Source organism: Scyliorhinus canicula, chromosome 1 (assembly GCF_902713615.1).
Source record: "Scyliorhinus canicula chromosome 1, sScyCan1.1, whole genome shotgun sequence".
Classification (NCBI taxonomy): Eukaryota; Metazoa; Chordata; class Chondrichthyes; order Carcharhiniformes; family Scyliorhinidae; genus Scyliorhinus; species Scyliorhinus canicula.
Window position 1 is genome coordinate 197,055,385 of NC_052146.1, and position 20,693 is coordinate 197,076,077.

At 48.2% G+C, this 20,693-nt stretch overlaps 1 protein-coding gene and 1 non-coding gene across 4 annotated transcripts in view; both read left to right on the forward strand.

Annotated features, from left to right (window-relative positions):
* The window catches only part of cfap61 (cilia and flagella associated protein 61), a 490,576-nt gene that overhangs the window by 418,311 nt on the left and 51,572 nt on the right, over nucleotides 1–20,693 (forward strand). The window lies entirely within an intron of this gene.
* On the forward strand, nucleotides 2,045–2,151 carry LOC119978607. The gene has a single exon (XR_005463508.1). It is a non-coding gene; the product is annotated as a U6 spliceosomal RNA (small nuclear RNA).

Below are 20,693 nucleotides of genomic sequence, written 5' to 3' on the forward strand. Positions count from 1 at the left end.
AAACACCGGCACATGCCGGAGCCACCCAATGTGCGACCACTCATTCCATGGCCACCACCGGAAGTCTCGAGGATTAATATTTTTGATAAGTTGTGGATCTGCATATATAAAATCAAAAATAAGCATGTGGTGTATTGATACTTCTGAGCTGCATACTTTAAGAACTAAATTGATTTGAGTTCTTAGTGCGGCCTCTATATGAGAATTCTACCTTTGTAGTTTTTTGTGGTCTCTCTGATTTATTGTACTGCAATACCTTTGCAACCATCTGAATGCATAATCAACACGATCAAAGGTTTAAGTGATGAAGCAGTAAGATAACTATGACGACTGGTAAATATTTTCAAATATATATCGTGAAACTTTTAATGATACCAGTAGGCTGTTACGAGAAGAATGACATCAGTTCCAGTCACAATGCCTATTAATTTGACATGCATGAAAAAAAACATGTATTATTGAAGAAAATCAGAATGTAATGCATTTCACAAATTTGCACTCCCAGTGCAGAACATTGCATACCAGGTGCACATCTACCCGAAGGGTTCTATTCAGAAATTGAGTATGAGTTGTCAGAAGTGAAAAACATAGCTGTGTAGTGATAATTAGACAAAAGCATATCAAAGTGTATTGGGCAAGACTCTCCCTGGTGAGCAGTTCATGGCAAGGATCAGCACACTGCTTCATCAGGCACACCTTTGTAAAATGTTGTAAAGCATAACCAATCAAGCAGCCTTCGTCAGATGATTACAAAATGCCACCGCTACTGTACCAGTGTTATGTCATTATGTGGTACAATTCGCATTGTTCTGCCAAATGAGTAGACTAACCTCCTCTGAGATAAGATAACCCTACTAACAAAACAGAGAATGGAAATGAAGTCTTTTGCTATTTTCATTAGAAAAACATGCAGTGAAAAACATGTTTCATTTTCTATTGATGGTAAAGTTTGGAGTGTGGAGTTTGCACTTTCTCCCCGTGTCTGTGTAGGTTTCCTCCCACGGTCCAAAGGTGTGCAGGTTAGGTGGATTGGTCATGCTAAATTGCCTCTTAGTGTCCAAAAGGTTAGATGGGGTCACTGGGCTATGGGGATAAGGTGGAGGAGTGGGCTTAAGTAGGGTGCTCTTTCCAAGGGCTGGTGCAGACTCGATGGGCCGAATGGCCTCCTTCTGCACTGTAGGGATTCTATGATTCCAGACATGGCAGATAGCAGGAAACCTACTGGGTTTTGTGATGTTGAAACAAAAGACACTGCAAAAACGAAATTTCACCTAAGATTCATGTCTGACCAAACTTAAGAACACTGAAGGCCACATGCTTTGCTATGTAAGTGTGGTCTATTAATTCTGGTTGCTTTCTCTAATCAATTTAGTGCAATATTTATTTGGCTATTTTACCAGAAGGAATGATCAGAGAGCAGTAAAAAAGAAAGAACATACATTTATATAGTTCAAAGAACATCATATCCAACAAATTACATTTCCATAAGTGAGAAGGCAAACATAGCAGTTAGTTTGCATATACCAAGGTCCTGTCCACTAGAAAATAAGAAGAATGCCCAGTTAATCTTTAGTGGTATTGGTTTGGATGGAACCTGTGGTTTTAGATGGCATTGATTCAGGAGAATGTTAGCCAGGGCACAACATGGATATGATTGGAAACAAAGCATTCGGGGATTTTTGCAAAACGACTGCCAAGAGAAATGATAAACTGACACCAATAGAACATCTGGTGAAACCTGGACTGTGTTGGATGCTGCAGTGCCCCAGACATGTGGCAGCAGGTCCAAACAGATTCAAATTATTCAAGAATTCACTGCATCTACAACAAACTTAATGTCAATGAAGATTGTTTGTTTGGTGATAAAAGTGAGCTACCAAGTAATTCAAAATCAAGTTCTGTTGATGAATTGGGCCAGACGTGTAAGGTTTACTTTCCTGGCAAGAAACACCCCAGTATTTGTACTCAGAATTTGCAAAAGAAAAGGCAAAAGTATTGCTATGATTAATTGCTGATGGTTTTCACGGACCATAATATTCATTAGGTACTCGTTTCGGCAACACATCTACTAAAATTGGAACGATACAGAGAAGATTAGCATGGCCCCTGCGCAAGGATGACATGCAAATTCATGAAGCGTTCCATATTTTAAAAAACATAATGTTCATTATATCTTCGTTAAAGAAAAGTGACATATACTTATTTAAATGTGCTTTAGGGAGGAGACGTTGTACAGCATTTTTATTTTATCTGTGTTTGTAATGGAACACATATTTCATCGTATCATTCCTAATGTTGTCATTGAAGTTACTAGCAATTTTTAAAGTCTGTTCACTTAAGATTGTGGGATGAAATATTGCTTATTATCCCTAAACTGGGAACTCTATTTTGGGGGGAGGATCAGTTAATTGCCCATTTTCACACCAATACAGTGTGCACTAAGTAGGGGTTGGGTCCATAATCGGAATAGAGGCATTGAGTCATTGATGTTTACAGCTTGAAAACAGGCCCTTCGGCCCAGCTTGTCCATGCCGTCCAGTTTCTATCACTAAGCTAGTCCCACTTGCCCGCATTTGGCCCATATCCCTCTATACCAACCCGCTCATGTAACTGTCTAACTGCTTTTTAAAAGACAAAATTGTACCTGCCTCTATCACTGCCTCTGGCATCTTGTTCCAGATACTCACCACCCTCTGTGTGAAGAAATTTCCCCTCTGGTCTCTTTTGTATCGCTCCTCTCACCTTCAACCTATACCATCTAGTTTTAGACTCCCTACCTTTGTGAAAAGATGTTGAGATCTACCTTATCTATGCCCCCCAATGTTTTTGTTTTTGTTGCAGTGCGTGATGTAATATGTAATTACTTGAATAAATGGATAGGCTAGTTTTCATCTCAATGTTCATAATGTTATTTGTTGTTTGGTCTTTAAAGAACAAGTCATACTGGAGGTTTCTGGTTGTTTGCTATTAAGGATTAACCTTGTTGGCAAATTCTTTTAGATTAATTTATTTGGAATTTTGTAACTTTGTGGTATAGAGCTCCCCAAATTACTCAGCAGGTGCTCCACTAATCATTTGAGCCATAAGAGTAAAGAAAATCAGTTCAAACATTAATCTGAGCTGTTAGATGATAATTGGGATGGCAGGAAGGTTGTTATAATTTGCCCCAGAACCCTTCAGTTTGGCAGAGCTTTGCTAAAATCCTCATGCTCGAACACCAGTCATCAAACCCTCCTCCTAAGTGCCTGTGTCAGTGGCGTGCAGAGGTCTGGTGATGCCCGGGCAAATCTTGATTGTATGCCCCAAAGACTCAAGTATAAGGCCTAATATACTGAGAAATATTATGAGAAAGGAAAACATTTTGAATATAACTTCCCGTACCAGCCTCCTGAACAGGCGCCGGAATGTGGCGACTAGGGGCTTTTCACAGTAACTTCAGTGAAGCCTACTTGTGACAATAAGTGATTTTCATTTCAGTGTAGATGATGTTCTAAACCGCTGTGTGCAGAGAGCAGTGAATGGTCTCTCCCCAGTGTGACCTCGCTGGTGTCTCAGCAGTTGGGATGAATGACTGAATCCCTTACCACACGGAGGGCAGGTCAATAGCTTCTCACCTGTATGAACTCACTGATGTCTCAGCAGGATGGATGGCTGAGTGAATCCCCTCCCACACACACTGCAGGTGAACGGCCTCTTCCCGGAGTGAACTCTCTGGTGTGTCAGCAGGTTGGTTAATTGAGAGAATCTCTTCCCACACACAGAGCAGGTGAACAGCCTCTCCCCAGAGTGAACTCGCTGGTGTGTCAGCAGTTGGGGTGAATGACTGAATCCCTAATCACACTCAGAACTGAGGGAGTGCTGCACTGTCAGAACAGCCTTCTTTCAAATAAGTTGTTAAACTGAGGCTCTGTCTGTCCCTATTAGGTGGATGTTGAAGATCCCACAGTCACTATTTTGAAGAAGAGCAGGGGAGTTACCCCCGTGTCCTGGTCAATACTAGGGGCTTTTCACAGTAACTTCATTTGAAGCCTACTTATGAAATGAAAATCGCTTAGTGTCACATTCCGCATTCGCCACATTTCAGCGCCTGTTTGGGGAGGCTGTTACAGGAATTGAATCGTGCTGCTGGCTTGCCTTGGTCTGCTTTCAAAGCCAGCAATGTAGCCCTGTGCTACAGCCCCTGACAATAAGCGATTTTCATTTCATTTCATGTGTCAAACTGAGGGAGCAAAGGATGTCAATATTTTTAAGAGGGAGACCTGGGCCAAGCTTTCCAGAGTCTGAACCCTCCCTGAATTCACTTCCTTTCCCTTCAGTTGCTGCAAGTGACCAATTGATGGTCAGAATGAAAAAAGAAATGGAAAGGGGGAGAAAAGAAAGTGTTTTACTCACAGATGTTGAAGACAGGAGGAAGATTCCGTCGGTGTGAAAGCTCAATTATCACTCACACAAAGCCCGTGCTCTGATTGGCTGGAGAACCACAGTCCCTCCGGTCCTCAATCTTTTTCATTGGTCAACATCTCAGCACGCAGATCAGGGGGCGGGGCCTTTCCCTGCATGTGAGGAGCTCCCCCTCCCTTGGACATGTGCAGTCCCGGGCCGCCCGCCCGCACGGCGGATAGAGCGGTTTCCCCACTGCGGGGGAGTCTGGGAGCGCAGTCACCTCACCCTGACACAAGGTACATGTCGGTTGTCACTGGATTTGATTGTGACGCCCCCCCCCCCCCCCCCCCCGCTTAGCAAAACAATTTGTTAAATTCAGGTGGAAATATTTAGGCATCTGGGTGACATTGGGGAGAGCAATAGCCTCTGATTGATGCCCCCATCCAATAGATGCCCGGGGCCAACGCACCGTCGCCCCCCCCCCCCCCCCCCCCCCCCCCCCTGCACGCCACTTGCCTGTGTATGCTTGTTGGACAAGGGTACGGGCATCCTTGGTTTCGGAGCCTCCTTGGGTGAACAGTTTGCTGACAATGTCAGCCCGAGGCATCTGTAATTCCCATTTGCGTAAGGTATCTGAGACCAATTTGTGCCAATGGTACAAGGCTGTCTTCAAATGAAAATGCCAGAAATTGGTGAGGAAAAATCACTTGCTTTGTATGTACTTTTTTGTGGGTCAGCTGTGAAACACAAGAAATGTGTTTTTTCTCTTGAACTGTTGAGTGCTGGAATGCTTTAATGCAGTCATTGCAACGATGTTGCTATGGTTACAGGTAGCATTTGCTGATGATGAGAGCACAGCTGTTTGATTTATTTTGTGAGCTGGAAATGTGTATTTTACATTTTTTTAATGAATCATAACACATCCATTCTTAAATTCATACCAAAGTCAGATTCAATATTATTAATTTTAAATTATTTTTTCAAATATTGAAGATTACGTAAATCTTTCATGTTTGGTATTTTTTAATAACTCTGATTTTAATAGTTCTCTCTGTTGCTTTCTTTATCATTTTCCCACACTGACATACATGTATCATGTATGAGATCCCAGAAGTGGCAGATGTTAACCACCATCTTGAATTAGATAAATTGTAGTTAAGTTTATTATATTTTGATAACCTAATGAGCTCCAATTTAAATTTATTTTTCCTACATAATGCTTGAGATACCTGAATGTGATTAGAATGTTAGTATTTTCAATTTGAAAATGTTGTTTAACTAAAAAATTACCAAGACCTTGAAATCAGTCATTCAGTTATGCATTGATTCAAAATTGAAGGCCTTCAAAGTATAATTTTTTTCAAATGTTTTAATCCCATTTCAAAAATCCCAAGTGCCACCATTAAGGTAGTTATTTATGTTGTTGTACGCTAATACATCTTCTCTGGTGCTTACTGTGAGATGGGGGTTATGCAGTTTTATAAACAACTGAGGTACTGTCAACATAATGTGACTGAGAATGGAAGTGACTGTAATACAGGAAATGTGTACTATATGTAAATTTTCTCAAGATTAGTAGATAGTTATATTGGGACATGATATTAAAAAATCAGAGTGTTTGTATAACTAGGCGGCATAATGGCACAGTGGTTAGCTCTGCTGCCTCACAGTACCAGGGACCAGGTTTGATTCCGTCCTTGGGTAACTGTCTGTGTCGAGTTTGCACTTTCTCCCCATGTCTGCATGGGTTTCTTACGGGTGCTCTGGTTTCGTCCCACAGTCCAAAGATGCGCAGGTTAGGTGGATTGGCCATGCTAAATTGCTCCTTAGTGTCCAAAAAGTTAGGTGGGATTACTGGGGTGACAGGGATATGGTTGCGGGAGTGGGCCTGGGTAGGGTGTTCTTTCAGAGGGTCGATCTAGACTTAATAAGCCAAATTACCTTCTTCTGCACAGTAATGATTCTATGATAATGAGATTCTACACATAAATTAGCAGAGGACACAATTGTATACAGAGGAATGTAATATATTGACTTACAATTGTGATCTTTTGTCACATTACTATTTACTCCAATCTTACATTATTGGAGGCCTCATCTAATTGTTTTACATAGTGTCTACACTGTATTTTACTACTTCTGATGTTTCAAATACAGAAGGTAATTAGTTTTCGTTTAAGCAATCAGATTAACGTGGCAGGACTGAATCAGCTTTGAATATACAACATACACATTATACATCAACATTTAATTTCTTCCGAAAGCCAACACAACTTATAGTATAATGACATACAGATCCAATTCACTTTTGCTTTTTACTGTACATTGCAAACCAGCAGCATGCTGTTCTGGTAGACTGTGAGAGGGGAGGAAGATTTTATTTTGTTACTTTCTGGGTTACATTTATACTTTTTTACTGCTCTACAGCATTCAGTACCAAGACTACAATTCAAATAAGAGGATGCAATTTTACAGAAGAGCTGTAGATGCCAACTCCGTTATGAGGTCTTTTTTTTTGAAAAATGTTTTATTGAGGCATTTATATGTACACATCAAACATAATCATAAAATAAAACAAGTCAACAGAGCTGCAAATAATCAAACCAACTAAATACCTAACACCCCACAATCCTGCCACCTGCTCCCAAACTGCCCCCTTCACCACTCCCCCCACCCACTGCTGATAGCTTAACTATTCTCAAGGAAGTAGATGAATGGCTGCTATCCCCGGGCAAATTCCTCCATAGACCCTCGCAAGGCGAACTTTATCGTCTCAAGCCTGAGGAACTCTGCCAGGCCATTCACCCACACCCCCGAGTCTCTCCATTCCAATAAGATCCGTCTCCGGGCTACCAGGGAGGCAAAGGCCAAGAACATAGAACATAGAACGATACAGCGCAGTACAGGCCCTTCAGCCCACAATGTTGCACCGACATGGGAAGTCTAAAACTAAAGGCCATCTAACCTACACTATGCCATTATCATCCATATGCTTATCCAATAAACTTTTAAATGCCCTCAATGTTGGCGAGTTCACTACTGTTGCAGGTAGGGAATTCCACGGCCTCACCACTCTTTGCATAAAAAACCTATCTCTGACCTCTGTCCTATATCTATTACCCCTCAATTTAAGGCTATGTCCCTTCGTTCTAGCCACCTCCATCCGCGGGAGAAGGCTCTCACTGTTCACTCTATCTAACCCTCTGATCATTTTGTATGCCTCTATTAAGTCACCTCTTAACCGTCTTCTCTCTAACGAAAACAACCTCAAGTCCATCAGTCTTTCCTCATAAGATTTTCCCTCCATACCTAGGCAACATCCTGGTAAATCTCCTCTGCACCCATTCCAAAGCTTCCACGTCCTTCCTATAATGAGGCGACCAGAACTGTACGCAATACTCCAAATGCGGCCGTACCAGAGTTTTGTACAGCTGCAACATGACCTCATGGCTCCGGAACTCAATCCCTCTACCAATAAAGGCCAACACACCATAGGCCTTCTTCACAACCAAGAAATTGGCCTCTCAAGCCCCCTGGACTCCTGGGTCTTCTGACACTCCAAAGATCGCTACTTCTGGACTCAGGACCACCTTCACCTACAAGAACAAAGAATAAAACAAAGAAAAGTACAGTACAGGAACAGGCCCTTCGGTCCTCCAAGCCTGTGCTGCCATGCTGCCCGTCTAAACTAAAATCTTCTAAACTTCCTGGGTCCGTATCCCTCTATTCCCATCCTATTCATGCATTTGTCAAGATGCCCCTTAAATGTCACTATCGTCCCTGCTTCCACCACCTCCTCCGGCAGCGAGTTCCAGGCACCCACTACCCTCTGTGTAAAAGACTTGCCTCGTACATCTCCTCTAAACCTTGCCCCTCGCACCTTAAACCTATGCCCCCTAGTAATTGACCCCTCTACTCTGGGAAAAAGTCTCTGACTATCCACTCTGTCTATGCCCCTCATAATTTTGTAGACCTCTATCAGGTCTCCCCTCAACCTCCGTCGTTCCAGTGACAACAAACCGAGTTTATTCAACCTCTCCTCATAGCTAATGCCCTCCATACCAGGCAACATCCTGGTAAATCTCTGTGTGCACCTTCTCTAAAGCCTCCACACATCCTTCTAGTAGTGTGGCAACCAGAATTGAACACAATGCTCCAAGTGTGGCTTAACTAAGGTTCTATACAGCTACAACATGACTTGCCAATTCTTATACTCAATGCCCCGGCCAATGAAGGCAAGCATGCCGTATGCCTTCTTGACTACCTTCTCCACCTGTGTTGCCCTTTTCAGTGACCTGTGGACCTGTACACCTAGATCTCTCTGACTTTCAATACTCTTGAGGGTTCTACCATTCACTGTATATTCTCTACCTGCATTAGACCTTCCAAAATGCATAACCTCACATTTGTCCGGATTAAACTCCATCTGCCATCTCTCTGCCCAAGTCTCCAAACGATCTAAATCCTGCTGTATCCTCTGACAGTCCTCATCGCTATCCGCAATTCCACCAATCTTTGTGTCGTCCGCAAACCTACGAATCAGACCAGTTACATTTTCCTCCAAATCATTTATATATACTACAAACAGCAAAGGTCCAATCACTGATCCCTGCGGAACACCACTGGTCACAGCCCTCCAATTAGAAATGCATCCTTCCATTGCTACTCTCTGCCTTCTATGACCTAGCCAGTTCTGTATCCATCTTGCCAGCTCACACTGATCCCATGTGACTTCACCTTTTGTACCAGTCTACCATGAAGGACCTTGTCAAAGGCCTTACTGAAGTCCATATAGACAACATCTACTGCCCTACCTGCATCAATCATCTTTGTGACCTTTTCGAAAAACTCTATCAAGTTAGTGAGACACAACCTCCCCTTCACAAAACCATGTTGCCTCTCACTAATATGTCCATTTGCTTCCAAATAGGAGTAGATCCTGTCTCTACGAATTCTCTTCAGTAATTCCCCTACCACTGACGTAAGGCTCACCGGCCTGTAGTTCCCTGGATTATCCTTGCTATCCTTCTTAAACGAAGGAACAACATTGGCTATTCTCCAGTTCTCCGGGACATCACCTGAAGACAGTTAGGATCCAAAGATTTCCGCCAAGGCCTCAGCAATTTCCTCTCTAGCCTCCTTCAGTATTCTGGGGTAGATCCCATTAGGCCCTGGGGACACATCTACCTTAATATTTTTCAAGACGCCCAACACCTCGTCTTTTTGGATCTCAATGTGACCCAGGCTATCTACACACCCTTCTCAAGACTCAACATCCACCAATTCCTTCTCTTTGGTGAATACTGATGCAAAGTATTCATTTAGTACCTCGCCCATTTCCTCTGGCTCCACACATAGATTCCCTTGCCTATTCTTCAGTGGGCCAACCCTTTCCCTGGCTACCCTCTTGCTTTTTATGTACAAGACCTCCAACATAACGTCGGCAAACCCCTGCCAGAATCCCCCAAACTTCGGACATGCCCAAAACATGTGGACTTGATTCGTGGGCCCATCCGCACACCGCCTACACCTATTCTCTGTCCCTTCAAGAAACCTGCTCATCCTGGCCCTGTTATAAGGTCCCTGTGAACCACATTGAACTGAATAAGGCTAAGCCTAGCACACAATGAGGATGTGTTCATTCTCCTCAAAGCCTCCTCCCACACCCCAGCCTCCACCTCCCTCCCCAACTCCTCCTCCCACTTCCGCTTCACTACCCTATCAGGGCTCCCACCCAATCCATCAATTCCTTATAAATTTCCGACACTTTACCCTCCCCTACCTCTGTTTTTGACACCACTTTGTCCTGTAGCCCCTGGGGCAGCAGGTAGGGAAAGGACGGTACCTACTTCCGGACAATTCCCTCACCTCTAAATTCCGGAGCCCATTCCTGGCAGGCAACTCAAATTCCTCCACCAACCCCATCAAGCTTGAGAAGATGCCCCTAACGAACAGGTCCCCAAACCACTCAATCCCTGCTCGTTGCCACCCCCAAAACCCCCCCATCCAGCCCCCCGGAGCACTAACTGAGGCCCCCTCCAGCCTCAGGTGCTGCTGCCGCTGTCTCCACACCCTCAGGGCCGCCACCACCACTGGGCTTGTGGAGTATCTCTCCAGCGAGAACGGCAGAGGCACCATCAACAGTGCCCCCAAACTCAAGTCTTTGCAAGAGGCTACCTCCATCCATTCACATACCCACCCTTCCCCCACTACTCACTTCCTCACCATGGCTATATTCGCCGCCCAATAGTAATTCATTAAATTTGGAAGAGCTAACTCGCTAATTCCCCCCCCCCCTCCCCCCGCCCCCCGGTCTCGGTCCCGCTCCAGCAGCACCTTCTCCAACTTTACCCGCCCAAACAACCCTAAAATCAGTGCATTCACCCTCCTACAAAAAGCGTGAGGATGAAGATCGGGAGACTCTGGAACACAAACAAGCACCTCGGGAGAACCGATAAAATTAAAAAAAATTTTTTTGGAAAATTTGACAGATCTTCCAACACTCCAAATATTGCCACCTCTAGACTTGGAGTCACCCTCCCTCCCAGGACCTCTGACATGCCATTTCTGAATCCCTGCCAAAATCCCCTCAACTTCGGACACACCCAAAACATATGTACATGATTCGCCAGACTTCCCCCGCATCTTCCATACCTGTCCTCCACCTCCTCAAAAAACCTACTCATCCGGGCCACAGTCATTTAAGCCCTGGACCACCTTGAACTGGATCAGGCTAAGCCTGGCACATGACGAGGATGCATTCATTCTTTTCAGGGCCTTCTCCCAGAGCCCGACTTCCAACTCCCCCCTACCCCCCCCCACCCCCCCCCCCCCCCCCCCAACTCATCTTCCTCTTCACCTCCCCGATTGGGACTCCTTCCCACTCTATCAATTCCTTAAATATTTCCGAGACCCTCCCCGACCCCTGTTTTTGACATCACCTTATCCTGTAGTCCCCTTGGAGGGAGGCGGGGGAAGCTTGGAATTTGCCTCCGGACAAAGTCCCGTATCTGCAGGTACCGAAATCCGTTCCCACCCAGCAACTCAAACTCCTCCTCTAGCTCTTCCAGGCTCGGGAACCCCTTCTCAATGAAGAGATCGCCAAATCTCTCAATCCCTGCCCACTGCCACCTCCTAAAGCCCCGGTCCAGCCCCTCCAGAGCGAACCGGTGACTGTCACAGATTGGTGACCACACCGACGCCCCCTCCAGTCTGATATGCTGCCTCATTGCCCCCACACTCTCAGGGCTGCCACTACCACTGGGCTTGTGGAGTACCGAGCCGGCGAGAATGGCAGAGGTGCCATTAACAGAGCCTCCAGACGCGTGCCCTTACAAGATGCCACCTCTACCCGCTCCCACACTAACCCTTCCCCCACTACCCACTTCCTAACTATCAAAATAGTAGCCACCCAGAAGAAATTAATAAAGTTCGGAAGGGCCATGCCCCCTCCCCGCGCCCCCGCTCAAGAAGGACCTTCTTCACCTTTGGGGCTTTCGCAGCCCATATAAAACCCGAGGTCACCGTGTTCATTTTCCTAAAAAATGTCTCGGGGATAAAAAGTGGGAGACACTGAAATACAAACAGCAATCTCGGGAGGACTGTTATTTTCACTGTCTGTACCCTCCCCGCCAATGACAGGGGGAGCACGATTCAACTGCGGAAGTCACCTTTCATTTGCTCAATCACCCTGCCCAAATTTAATTTATGAAGCTGACCCCAGTCCCTTGCCACCTGAATCCCCAGATACCTAAAACTCCTTCCCACCACTTTGAACGGCATCTGCCTCAGTCTCCTCCCCTGCCCCCTTGCCTGGATCGCGAAGACCTCGCTCTTGCTCATGTTTAGTTTGTAGCCTGAGAACCGGCCAAATTCCTCCAGTATTCCCATAATTCCTGCAATTCCACCCAACGGGTCTGTTATATACAGGACAGCATAAAGTGAGACCCTATGCTCCACCCCCCTCTCACTATCCCCCGCCAAATGTTCGATGCCCTCAGCGCCATTACCAAAGGCTCTACGGTCAGGGCGAACAATAGTGGGGAAAGTGGGCAGCCCTGCCTCGTCCCCCTGCACAGACTAAAATATTCTGACCGGACCCAGTTGGTCCTTGCATTCGCCACTGGTGCTTGATATAGCGACCGGATCCAATCCACGAATCCCTGCCCGTACCTGATCCTTCCCAGGACATCCCACAGGTACCTCCACTCCACCGATCAAAGGTCTTCTCTGTATCCATGGCCACCACCACCTCGACCTCGCGCCCCTCCGCAGGCATCATTATCACATTTAGGAGCCGTCTAATATTGGACGTCAGGTGTTGTCCCTTCACAAATCCCGTCGGTCCTCCGCTATTACCTCCGGGACACAATCCTCTATGCGCATGGCCAAGATCTTTGCCAGCAATTTTTCATCCACATTCAACAGGAAGATCAGTCTATACATAAGAACATAAGAACATAAGAACTAGGAGCAGGAGTAGGCCATCTGGCCCCTCGGGCCTGCTCCGCCATTCAATTAGATCATGGCTGATCTTTTGTGGACTCAGCTCCACTTTCCGGCCCGAACACCATAACCCTTAATCCCTTTATTCTTCAAAAAACTATCTATCTTTACCTTAAAAACATGTAATGAAGGAGCCTCAACTGCTTCACTGGGCAAGGAATTCCACAGATTCACAACCCTTTGGGTGAAGAAGTTCCTCCTAAATTCAGTCCTAAATCTACTTCCCCTTATTTTGAGGCTATGCCCCCTAGTTCTGCTGTCACCCGCCAGTGGAAACAACCTGCCCGCATCTATCCTATCTATTCCCTTCATAATTTTAAATGTTTCTATAAGATCTCCCCTCATCCTTCTAAATTCCAACGAGTACAGTCCCAGTCTACTCAACCTCTCCTCATAATCCAACCCCTTCAGCTCTGGGATTAACCTAGTGAATCTCCTCTGCACACCCTCCAGCGCCAGTACGTCCTTTCTCAAGTAAGGAGACCAAAACTGAACACAATACTCCAGGTGTGGCCGCACTAACACCTTATACAATTGCAACATAACCTCCCTAGTCTTAAACTCCATCCCTCTAGCAATGAAGGACAAAATTCCATTTGCCTTCTTAATCACCTGTTGCACTTGTAAACCAAGTGCAACCCTCAACTCTCCGGATCCTTATCCCGCTTCAAAATAAGGGAGATTGATGCCTGCGATAACGTTGGGGCGTGCACTCCCAGCTCCTTGGACTCATTAAAAGTCTTTACCAGGAGCGGCCCTAGCAACCAGGGCAGCACGGTAGCATGGTGGTTAGCATAAATGCTTCACAGCTCCAGGGTCCCAGGTTCGGTTCCCGGCTGGGTCACTGTCTGTGCGGAGTCTGCACGTCCTCCCCGTGTGTGCGTGGGTTTCCTCCGGGTGCTCCGGTTTCCTCCCACAGTCCAAAGATGTGCGGGTTAGGCGGATTGGCCATGCTAAATTGCCCGTAGTGTCCTAAAAAGTAAGGTTGGGGTGGGGGGGGGGGGGTTGTTGGGTTACGGGTATAGGGTGGATACGTGGGTTTGAGTAGGGTGATCATTGCTCAGCACAACATTGAGGGCCGAAGGGCCTGTTCTGTGCTGTACTGTTCTATATCTATAACCCGGAAAACTTTTATAAAACTCAACCGTCAGGTTCCGGGGCCTTACCCGATTGTATTGCCCCCAACCCATCTATAATCTCCCCAATCCCATTTGGGGTTCCCAAACCCTCCACCAACTCCTCATCTATCCTCGGGAACTCCAGCACCCCCAGGAATCGCTTCATACCCTCCTCCCCGGCTGGGGGTTTCCGATTGATACAATCTACTTTAAAACTCCCAAAACACATCATTCACCCCCGCCGGATCCAAAATGAACTTCCCCCACCCCGTATCCTTTACTTTCCCAATCTCTCTCGCCACCTCCTGTTTCCTCAGCTGGTGCGCCAACATCCTGCTGGTTTTTTCCCCATATTCATACACCGGCCCGTTCACCCCCCTCTCAGCTGTCCCTCCTCCGTACCTGTGGACAGGAGCCCAAATTCCAGCTGCAGCCTCTGACGCTCCTTCAGAAACCCGTCATCCGGAGACTCCCCATACCTCCTGTCCACCTGTAAAGTTTTGCCTACCAGCCTGTCCTTATATGCCCAAATTGAGATGAGTTGCCCTCAAATAACCACCTTCAGTGCCTCCCACACCACCCCCGCCGAAACCTCACTTTTGTCATTAATCTTTATATCCCCGAAAGCTCTCCCCCACTACTCTAAACGGCAACTCCCCCAGCCTCTTCTCCTGCTCTCTCATTTGAATCGGAAAAACCTCGCTCTCCCCCATATTCAATTTATATCCCGAGAACCTGCCAAATTCCTCCAATATGCCCATAATCCCCCCAATACCTTCCAAAGGGTTTGATATATAGAGCAACAGATCGTCCGTGTACAACGAGATCCTATCCCTGCACTATCCCCTGCCAGTCCCTTCACGCTCTCAGCACCATTGCCAATCTCTGTATTGCCAAGGCACGAGCAACAGGGAGAGTGGACATCCCTGCCTCGTCCCCCGATGCAGCCTGAAATATTCCAAATTCACCCGGTTCATTCGGACACTGCTACTGGCGCTTGGTACAACAGCCAGACCCAATCCACAAATCCTTGCGCAAACCCAAACCACTCCACCCGGTCGAAGGCCTTCTCCGCATCCATGGCGACCATCAACTCCACACTTCATCCCTCCGGGGCATCATTATACCATTTAACAGCCGCCTGATGTTAGCTGCCAAATGCCTCCCCTTAACAAAGCCTGTCTGGTCCTCCCCTATCACCCCGGCACACAGTCCTCAACCTTTGAGGCCAAGGTCTTGGCCAACAACTTAGCGTCCATATTTAACAATGTAATTGGCCTAGGACCTGCACTGCTCCGGATCCTTATCCTTCTTTAAAGCTAAAGAGATTGAGTCCTGCGACAACGTAGGGGGGAGCATCCCCTGCTCCCTCCCCTCATTGAACGCCCTTACCAGCAGGGGCCCCAAGTGCCCCGAAAACCTTTCATAAAATTCCACTAGGAACCATCCGGGCTTCCCCACCTGCTTCCCCCTGATGTGACCATCAATTCACTCGGAACACGATTGGAAGTAAACTGTGGTTTTAATAGTCTTACAATTGAGCCTGCCTGCGACCAGAAGAACTGAGGGCAGGCTCACACGGCGGCAGCACTTTATACTTCGGGTAATGGGAGGGGCCATGGGTGGAGCCATGGGCAGAGCCGAGGGTGGAGCCCTGTACAAGCTCCTCATCTCCCCCTATGGGCAGAGCCGCGCAACGGCTCACAGACAGAGCCCACAAGGACACAATACCATACAATACAATACAGTGTGAATTACATTCACGACATTCACCCCCTGTAAAAAAAAATCAAGTCCGGCGGGGGTGACGGACCTACAGGTTGAGCCAGTCCGGTGGCCGAGTCGTCCTTTGGGATCGGCGGAGCACCGGGGCTGCAGCCTCTTCGGGTGGCTGGGTGGTGACGGTCGGTGTGGGTATGAGGGTGGACACCGGGGGTGTTTCAGTCCGAGCTCCGTTCCTGACCGGTGCGACGGGCAAAGGGGGTCGCAGGAAACCTATAGGCGCGGGGCGTGGGCAGGAAACCTATAGGCACGGGGGTGCAGGGCATGGGGGGTTGGGTGGGGTGTAGTGTGAGGGGTACCTCGGCGGTGGTGGTGGTAGTGGTGGATCCTGCAGGCGCCAGGTCCCGGAGGGAAACGGTGTCCTGATGGCTGTCGGGGTATTTAATAAAGGCGTAGTGTGGGTTCGAATGTAGCAGTAGTACCCTCTCTACTAGTGGGTCCGTTTAATGTGTCCGGACGTGGTTCCGGAGAACTGGGCCCGGTGGCCTCAACCAAGATGGGAGCGATGCCCCCATGGTAGTGCGCCTAGGGAAAACAAATAATCGTTCGTGAGGGGTCTGGTTGGTGGCGGTGCATAGAAGGGACCTAATTGCATGGAGCGCGTCGGGGACCTGCCAGTGGGAGGTTGGGAGATTCCTGGACCGTAGGGTCAGTAGGATGGTCTTCCAGACCGTTGCGTTCTCCCTCTCCACCTGCCCATTCCCCCGGGGCTGTAGCTAGTAGTCCCGCTCGAGGCGATGCCCTTGTCGAGCAGGTGCTGACGCAGCTCATCGCTCATAAAGGACGAACCCCTGTTGCTGTGTACGTAGCTGGGGAAACCGAACAGGGTGAAGACACTGTGCAGGGCTCTTATGACTGTGTGGAAGGTCATAATGGGGGATGGGATAGCAAAGGGGAAGCGGGAGAATTCGTCTTTGACGTTGAGAAAGTACACATTTCGTTTGGTCGAGGGGAGTGGCCCTTTGAAATCGTGCTCAGGCGTTCAAAGGGCCAGGATGCCTTTACCTGGTGGGCCTTGTCTGGTCTATAGAAGTGCGGTTTCCACTCCGCGCAGATCGGACAATCCCTGGTGATGGCTTTTACCTCCTCGGTGGAGAAAGGCAGATTTCGGGCTTTGACGTAGTGGGCGAGCCGGGTGACCCCGGGTGGCAGAGGTCGTTGTTGATAGCCTTCAGGCGGTCGTCTTGCGTGCTGGCGCATGTGCCACGGGACAGGGCATCTGGGGGCTCGTTGAGCTTCCCCGGTCGATATATGATGTCATAATTATATGTGGAGAGTTCGATCCTCCACCTCAAGATTTTATCGTTTTTTATTTTGCTCCTTTGCGAGTTGTTGAACATGAAGGCAACCGATCTTTGGTCGGTGATGAGGGTAAACCTCCTACCTGTGAGGTAGTGCCTCCAGTGTCGCACGGCTTCCACAATGGCTTGAGCTTCTTTTTCGACTGAGGAGTGTTGAAGTTCCGAAGCAGAGAGGGTCCGAGAGAAGAAGGCTACTGGTCTCCCTGCCTGAATCAGAGTAGTGGCGAGAGCGACCTCTGAGGCGTCGCTCTCCACCTGAAAGGGGACGGATTCATCCACCGCCCTCATGGCGGCTTTGGCGATGTCCTCCTTGATGCAGTTGAAGGCTTGGCAGGCCTCAGCTGACAGTGGGAAGAGTGTGGTCTTAAATAGTGGGTGGGCTTTGTCCGCATACTGGGTGACCCATTGGGCGTAATAAGAGAAGAATCCCAGGCACCTCTTGAGGGCCCTGGGACAATGAGGGAGCATACGGTCCGGGTCGGGGCCCAGGACTCCGTTTTCCACAACATAGCCGAGGATGGCTAGTCTGGTAGTTTCTGGGCGGTTTGGAGAAATCGGTGGAGGTTGGCGTCGTGGTCATGCTGGTCATGGCCGCAGATGGTGACGTTATCCAGGTACGAAAACGTGGTCTGCAGCCCGTACTGGTCCACCATTCGGTCCATTGTTCGTTGGAACACCGAGACCCCATTCATGACGCCAAAGGGAACCTGGAGGAAATGGAAGAGGCGGCCCTCTGCCTCGAATGCTGTGTAGTGGCGGTCCTCCAGGCGGATTGGGAGCTGGTGGTAAGCAGACTTCAGATCCACCGTGGAGAATATGCGGTACTAGGCGATCTGGTTGACCATGTCTGCAATTCTGGGGAGGGGGTACGCATCGAGGTGCGTGAACTGGTTAATGGTTTGGCTATAATCAACCACCATCCGGAACTTTTCCCCGGTCTTGACGACCACCACCTGAGCTCTCCAGGGGCTGTTACTGGCCTCTATGACTCCCTCACGTAGGAGCCGCTGGACTTCGGCTCTGATGAATACTCTATCCTGCAGGCTGTACCGCCTGCTGCGAGTGGCTACTGGTTTACAGTTAGCCGTTAGGTTGGCGAAGAGTGGAGGGGTGTCGATTTTTAGAGTTGCTAAGCTGCATATAGTGAGTGGAGGTAGGGGTCCGCCGAAGCTGAGTGTGAGGCTCATGAGATTACATTGGAAATCGAGCCTGAGTAAGAGTGGGGCGCAGAGGTCTGGGAGTACGTACAGCTGGAAATTAAAGTAGCTGGCGTCCTGAATCGTTAGGGTCGCGACTGTGCACCCTTGTATTTGGACCAAGTGCGAGCCCGAGACGAGGGAGATAGTTTGCCGTGCAGGGAAGATAGGGAGAGAACAGCGTCTTACCAGGTCAGGATGTACGAAGCTCTCGGTGCTCCGGGAGTCGAAGAGGCACGGTGTCCTGTACCCGTTGATTTGAACGGACATCATCGAGCTCTGGAGGTGCTTCGGACGTGACTGGTCCAACGTGACTGCGTTGAGTTGCGGGTAGTCGGCGGCTCGATCAGCAGTGCTGGAGTGGCCCCGTGATGACTGTCCGTGGAGGTCGTAGTCGTCGAGGTGAACATCAGGTGATGGCCAAGATGGCGGCCCCCGTTGCTCGCATGTGGCGGGTGATGAAGAAGATGGCGTCCAAGATGGCCGCCCCTGCGGATCGCACGTGGCGGGCAGCGAGGAAGATGGCGTCCAAGATGGCTGCCCCATGACTCACACATGGCCGGCCGCGTGGGGGAGGATTGCCAAGATGGCGGCCCCCATGAGTCGCACATGTCGGGCGGAGGCGGAGTCGGCAGACACGCTGCAACGTTGCGGGGCCTGCAGACCTGCGAATTGGGGGAGCGATTGTTCTGGACAGCGGGGGAGTTAGAGGGTTTCGATTTCGCCAGGCATACTCTGGCATAATGTCCTTTGTGACCGCAGCTGCTGCAGGTCGCGTTGCGGGCCAGGCAGTGCTGCCGTGGGTGTTGGGGCTGGCCACAAAAATGGCACGCTGGCGCTCCATAGTGAGTGGGTGGCCGCGCGGTGCAGGCCTATGGCAGTCGCTGGTCCGGGGTCCACGATGGGGTCGCTTGGTCCGTGGGGAATGAGTTTAGACTCGGAACGCGACCTCCATAGTAGTTGCTAGCTCTACCGTGTCCTCCAAGTTCTGGATCTCTTTCTCGAGTCTGCCTATAAGCTCCTCAGATGCGCGATCACACAAGCCCTCTTGACCAGCCCATTTAACCCTCTCACTTTCCATGTGATCAGCCTGGTCGGGCCCCCCCATATCCCCTCCAGGTTTTGCCTGCAGGAGCGGTTCTCCTGATCCTCCACCTCCTTACGCCGCTTCTGGATATCACGCATCACCCCATCTCGGCCGCCAACAAAATAAACTGTTCTTCATGAGCCTCCACTGTCTCCTTGATAGATCTACCATGCAGTACTAGCAGCACTTTGTGATTACTAGAACTCGGTAGAAATTTAAGTTAAAACTTCTCAGGTGCAAATAAGAATTGTTTTATTTGTCTTCTGTTGATTACAATTGAGAGTCATTTAAAAATCTAATTCTCTAATGAGTCCAGCCAGCATAGAACTCACAGAGGCAATTTGTGGACAATTGAAGCTTTCAACGAATCACAGAAATGATTTTCTTGCTTAGGCAAACAGCTCGCAATAACTTCAAAAGTCAAAGTCAGAAAGTGAAATATGAAAGACAGCGAATAGTTAAGTCAAAGTATAGATTGATTCCAGAAAGAGAGAGAGTGATCCAGAAAATCCATCACGGTTATACTGTATCATATCGGTCTTTAGCCATCTAATTACACCCCAATGTAATCCTAATTGGTTTGGGTTAGAGTCAAATACATTTGATTTGATGGTAAGCTGTCCATCTTTAATATGCAACATGAACCTAAAATGTTTCATAGATGAATTCCTGGATGAGTTATGGAATGCGATTTAGCGCTATTATCGCAAGCGACCTGAGCTGGTTTGTTGCTGAGGACAATAACGCCTTTAGGTTCCTGTGGCGTTTCCATGGAGCCTGCCCTGTCCTTGGTCACTTTATCTTGCAAACGTATTTGTTAGCTGAATAACAATGCTATTTTAATTGATCTGCTTCTGTGTTCTGTTGAAGCTATGTTTTGAAATGACCTGAGGTTATGAGTGAGTTTTAAAATGGTATTTAATAGACTACGGGCTTAATGTTAAATAGCTATGTTTTACCTATAGAAAATAGCTGGCTTCTACACTCCTTCACCTTCTAGATTGCCTGACTTTGAGACTGCAACCTCATCTCCGCGCAGTCGATCCCCTCCTTAAGCAGATCCACCGTCCTCGCCAGGTCTTCCAGAGACTCCTTCTTCTGTTGGGTGAACTTCTCATTCAAGAAGTCCACCAGCTGCTCCATAGAGCACTGAGCTGGTAGAGCCAGTCCCTTATCCTCTGCCATCTTCCCCTGTGTCGCAGGAAATGTTTCTCGCTCCGACAGCTCCTTTCGCCTAAAACCACTTCTGGTTGACAAATCCATCCACCGGGGGAACAAACTCTTCCTACACCACTCCTGCACCTTTTTCCATTAAAACTTC